This window comes from Rhineura floridana, chromosome 7 (genome assembly GCF_030035675.1).
Source record: "Rhineura floridana isolate rRhiFlo1 chromosome 7, rRhiFlo1.hap2, whole genome shotgun sequence".
NCBI classification, from domain to species: domain Eukaryota; kingdom Metazoa; phylum Chordata; class Lepidosauria; order Squamata; family Rhineuridae; genus Rhineura; species Rhineura floridana.
The window spans coordinates 95,563,566-95,569,339 of record NC_084486.1 but is presented as its reverse complement, the minus strand read 5'-3'; the positions used below and the strand labels follow the sequence as shown (position 1 = coordinate 95,569,339).

Below are 5,774 nucleotides of genomic sequence, written 5' to 3'. Positions count from 1 at the left end.
CACTTTATTTCCCTACAGGCAGGGCAAATTTCTGAATATACTACTCTGCCAAAATATTCAGGCAAAGAACCTTTGAGCCTTTGGGGACACAGGAACTTATTGGTTGTCGGAGGCCTTCTAAAATGCGGCTCCTATTTAATTCTCATGGGTGGAACTGATATGCTACTTTTTCTGACTTTTTAACTATTACTACTTAGGCAGATACATTCTTAAACCCGCAAAAGACCACTTAAATACTAGGACTATGCCAGATGTTTGTGGCTGCATACTTTCTATGCAAAAAGGAGACTTTCAGGTGCTTGAAACCTTTTCTGAATAACCTCCAAAAAATGTCCTTTTCATACCAGTCCCCTGCCCTGATTTCTAGAGAACTGGTTGTTGTTCAGAATCACCTGCCTACTAATAGTGATGCTGTTATCTAGCCAAAGCTGATTGGCTGCGTGACAATGTCACTGAGGGCTAACACCTCACTATATATTAGGTTTCTTTGTCCTAATGGCTATATGACATGAAGAAAATGAGTTCTGAATTAAAAATAGTTCCAGGACTATAAAGTTTTATAAAGCTCAGCCTCATTGTGGAGTTGCCATTGTCAGTAACCATGAAGGGGCATGCAAAGTTCAAGCTCTCCTACTGCCAACACTTTCCCTCATTTTACCTGCAATTGCAAAAAAAGTGGATCGCTTCATGGGCTGGGGGAGAAATGCCCTCTTTTTTTTGGCACAGGGTCAATAAAATAAATTTTTTACATGTAGAATGCTTTTCACCACTTCCAATGAAATATATGGCCTACTGCCATACTATCCTGAACACACCCGATCTGGTCTGATCTTGGAAGCTAAGCAAGGTCAGGTCTGGTTAGTACATGGATGGGAGGCTGCCTGGGAATACCAGATGCCATAGGCTTAGAGGAAGGCAATGGTAAACCATCTCTGAATACCTCTTACTATGAAAACCCTATGAATGCATCCAAACAAGATTTGTAGGGTCGCCATAAGTCATAATCGACTTGAAGGCATATAACAACAAAATGAAATATATACTAGGTGTGTGCACCGACCACAAGATTCACCTTGTATTTCTATCTGTAATGTTTTGAAGCAGCTTGTTCTGTTTTGGATCCACTCTGTCAGAGCTTGGAAAAGTTACTTTTTTGAACTACAACTCCCATCAGCCCAATCCAGTGGCCATGCTGGCTGGGGCTGATGGGAGTTGTAGTTCAAAAAAGTAACTTTTCCAAGCTCTGCTCTGTGTTCTGATCTGTTTCATTATTCAGGTAGAAATCTGATCTGTTCAATCTAAAGTTCTTGTTTGCTCCCATTCACTATAATGGGGAATCTAAAAATGGCTATCTCTCCCCCCCTCCCAGTTTATATACATTAATGTAATTTTCAGGCAAAGGAGACCTTCCAGAATGGATTACACCTGCTAAACATCAGGCAGATCCATCCAGTGGATTTTGTACAGGGAACCTTTAAAAATTATTATTTTTTAAAAGTATATATTCTTATTTTCTGATGTTACTAGTTGTCAGTTGCAGGTGTGGTCACCCTTTCTGGGGGGATGAAGCCTGCCAAACTTCAGATAGATAGGCAAAGCGGTTCTCTTGCAAGGGCAGACCATTTTGGAATGCGAAATAGAAATTATGTTCCTACCCCTAGAGTATTTTTGAGGGGGGCAGGGAATTAATTTGAAAACTGGGGACATGAGAGAAGTGCCCATGGGTAAAAAAACCTGCCAATGTTCAGACAAATGTTAGTATCTTCATTTATTTATATATTTGTTTCATTTATGAATTGCTTCCCATGAAGCATCCTGAAGCTTTATACAATATAAACATATATAAAACAGTTGCATACAGTATATAAAAACAGCTTAAAAATACATAAAATCAGTTCAAATCCAAGACAGATACCAACTGGGATAAAATTTTTAGAAGGCTTGCTGGAAGAGGATAATCTTTCGCAGGTGGTGAAAAGACAACAGAGAATGTGCCTGTCTGATATGCAATGGGAGGGAGTTCCATATGGTAGTTGCTGCCACACTAAAGGCCCTATTCCAGTGCTGTGCAGAATGGACCTCATGATAGGATGGTATCTGCAGGTTGTCCTTTCCTGCAGAATTCAGTGATCAGTTAGGTATGTAGGGGATGGCATGATATTTTAGGTAGCCTGGTTCTAAGCTCTATAGGGCTTTGTACACTAATACTAGCACCATGAACCTAGCCCGGTAGCTAATTGGCAGCCAGTACAATTATTTTAGCAGCAGGAGAATATGATGGCAATATCCTGCCCCAGTGAGCAGTTGAACCACCACATTTTGCACTAGCTGCAGCTTCTGGGTCACCCTCAAGGGCAGTCTCACATAGAGTGTATTGCAGTAACCCAGTGTGGAGGTTACCAGCTCATGGACAACCGTGGTTAAGCTTTCCCGATCCAGAAACGGCCACGACTGTCTTACCAATCAAAGCTGGTAAAATGCACTCCTAGCCACTGATGTCACCTGGGCCTCTGGTGACAGAGATGGGTCCAGAACTATGAACCTGCTCCTTTAGGCGGAGTACGACCCCTTCTAAAACAGGCAATTTACCAATTATCCAGACCCAAGAACCACTCACCCACAGCACATCTGTCTTGTCAGGGTTATTTGACCTCATCCAGCCCACTACTGTGTCCAGGCACTGGTCCAGGGCTTGTACAGCCTCTCCCAATTCAGATATTACAGAAAAATAGAGCTGGGTATCATCAGGGTAGTGATGATACCCCAAATCTTCTAATGACCACTCACCACAGCTTCATGTAGATGTTAAATAGCATTAGGGACATGATGGTAGGCTCAGGGTTTATTGTGCTAGGTGATTTTACCTTTGCTATAAAAAAAATGGAAAAGTCTCTACCACCCATTCCAGGAAGTACCCTGAAATAAAGGGAGACAACTGTTTTTTTATTAGTTAGGAAAAAGCAATTGGGAAAAGCAGGCCACTCCAACAATCTAACTCCACCATTTATGCCAACCAACCAACTCTATATACTCTTGGATGAGACTAATCTAGACCCATTTCAATTGGGGTTCAGACCCAGTTTTGGCATCGAGACCACATTGAGAGCCCTGTATAATTACCTCTATTGGAAAAGGGATAAGGGGAGTGTGTCCCTGTTGATTCTCCTTGACTTCTCCATGGCTTTTGATGCCATCAGCCATGGTATTCTTCTGTCCATTGGGAAGGGGGGGCTGTTTTGCAGGGGTTCCGATCTTGGATAGTCATCTCCTGGTGGTGGTACTTGGGGAATGTTGTTTGGCCCCATGGAGCCTCTGATGTTGGGTTCCACAGGGTTCAATTCTATCCCCCCCCCTTTAACATGTACAAGAAACCTGTGAGTGGGATCATCCAAAGTTTTGGAGTGGGTTGTCATCAATATGTTTTGTACAATATGTTATACTTAAAATATGTGTGTGTATTATTTGGCTATATGTAGATTTGAGTGGTTCTCATGGTATGGATATGTGAGTGTGCTGTTTTTAGGATGTGAGGTTGAATTATGTGAGCGCTTGTAGAGTGTGATTAGAGGAAAGCGTGAGTGTGTTGGTTTAGAATGTTGATATGTTTAAATACAAATGTGCTGATCTTGTAAGGGTGTGTTTGAGTAAACTAAACGATTTTCCCCCCAACTGTAGTTAGACAAAATTCTGTTATAAAGGGGGCTGGCTGTTTTAATTGTTTTACTTTTTATTATACTGTGATTAAGAAATGAGCTGATTTGTTTAAACTATTATGTTTAAAAATAAGCTTGTTTTAACTTGTTTTTTCCCCTTAAAATTTAGGGAATATTCTGTTTAGTCTATTATGTATATTATGGGGTTTTCTTCTTGTATTTCTTGTACTTAATTTTATATGCAATGTTTATATTATGTTGATACTAAAGAGGATGTTTTGTTCAGTTAATTGTATTTTATTGATTATTTTTTGTAGTTGATGTTTTGACTTGTTTACCGCTTGTAGTTTTAATTAAATATAAGCAGTATATAAATGTTCTAAATAAATAATAAATAAATAATATGCTGACCACACACAATTCTGCTTCTTTACAGCTCAAGTAAGTGTGGCATTGGATCTGATGTACTGCTGTCTTCCCTCAGTAATGGACTGGATGACAGCCAACAAACTGAAGGTTAATTTAGAGAAGAGTGAGACACTGTTAAGGCTCGTTCTTCTGTCTGAATGAATGGAATGCATCCAGTTCTAGATGAGGTTACACTCTCCCTTGAAGGAGCAGATACACAGTTTGGGAGTACTCTTGGATTCAACACTGCCATTGGAGGCACAAGTGGCCTCAGAGAGTGGTGGGGTTATCAGACCTCCATTTTTCAGCTGGAGGCTTTATTTTTGGGGGGTCCCATCTGGGTCTCTGGATGACTCACCTTAATCTCTGGACTTTCAGCTTTCATTTTTTTAAAAAATTAAGTTCCTAGGTGGTCTGGTTCCAGAGATATACACCAAAACGTCAGCCACTGCCCCCCACAACTTCTTAGTTGCTCTAAGTTCTGCTCTAATCCCTGCCCTTTCAGGTTTTTAGCTAATAAGAAATCAGGGTTGTGATTGACAAGGAATTATAGAACCAAAAGTAGAGTTAAAATGAATTGTCTGCCTTCAAGTTGATTCCGACTTATAGCGATCAAATGAACAGCATTTTCATGGTAAGCAGTATTCAGAGGGCGTTTACCATTGCCTCCCTCTGAGGCTGAGAGGCAGTGACTCTCAGAAAGCTCAGAAATGTGCTTTTTTCTGCTTTTCTGAACATCTCACAGATTGAATAAGTAAGCTTTCAGTCTTTTTCTCTCTTGTGTGTAGGCGTCAGACAGGTTTAAATTTTGAAGAGGGCAGTGTTTTACAAACTTCAGAAATTGAATTTTAACCCATTACTTGTATTTCCAGAGTAAACCCCACTGAATTCAATAGGACTTCTTTTTGAGTAGACATGGTTAGGATTGTGCTGTAAATTGATGGGACTTTTGAGTGAACATAGGAAAGAATTGTGTTTGTGTTGTATATCTTTCTCTGCCCCTCCAATCCTATTTTTAAAGCAATTAGGGAGAGCTTACTTAGGTATCACTGTTTTATTGTGTTGGAAACTAATACTGATTTTATTTTTTAATATATTCTGCAATGATCAACTGGTTTTGACAATAAACTATTATATGGGGTGTATGTATTTTTACTTCTCCAGTGCGTGTGTGTGTGTGTATGGGAATCTTTCCAACAACCCTGTGAAGTAGGATTCCAGTCTGGCAATCAAGGCAGCTCACAATAAGAAATAAATCCCTTTAAAATCCAATAACCATAAAAACAAGTATAAACAGTTGCAAAACAGCTTAAAGTGGCATGAGTCTGAATTTTGGGTTGCGTGAATGAAGTTGCTTATCACTTGAGGTTGCAGTTCTGTCCCTGTTTGAGTAAGCCCCACTGAATACATTGGGACTTGCTTCTGAATAAATAAATATAGGATTGCACTATAAATATTTTTACAGGTTGTGTAAATAATAAATATATTTGAGAGTCATGTTTATACAAATATTTCTTCATTTTTCATATTTTTGGGTTTTGGTTAGGAATCCTGACTGGTTGGGAGATGCTTAGTTTTCTGCCTTACTCATAGGAATCTTGTTGTGGTTGGTATGGTATTGCATTTAAGAAATCATCGCTGTCTTTTGTTCTTCTTTTTTTATTTGCATTTCATTTACCTTTATCCTCACTCCTTTTCATCCATAGAAGCAAC

The 5,774-nt window shown here is 39.5% G+C and overlaps 1 pseudogene; it reads left to right on the top strand.

Annotated features, from left to right (window-relative positions):
* The first annotated feature begins 787 nt into the window (after positions 1-787).
* Positions 788-906, top strand: LOC133389808 (5S ribosomal RNA; annotated as a pseudogene).
* The last annotated feature ends 4,868 nt before the right edge of the window (positions 907-5,774 follow it).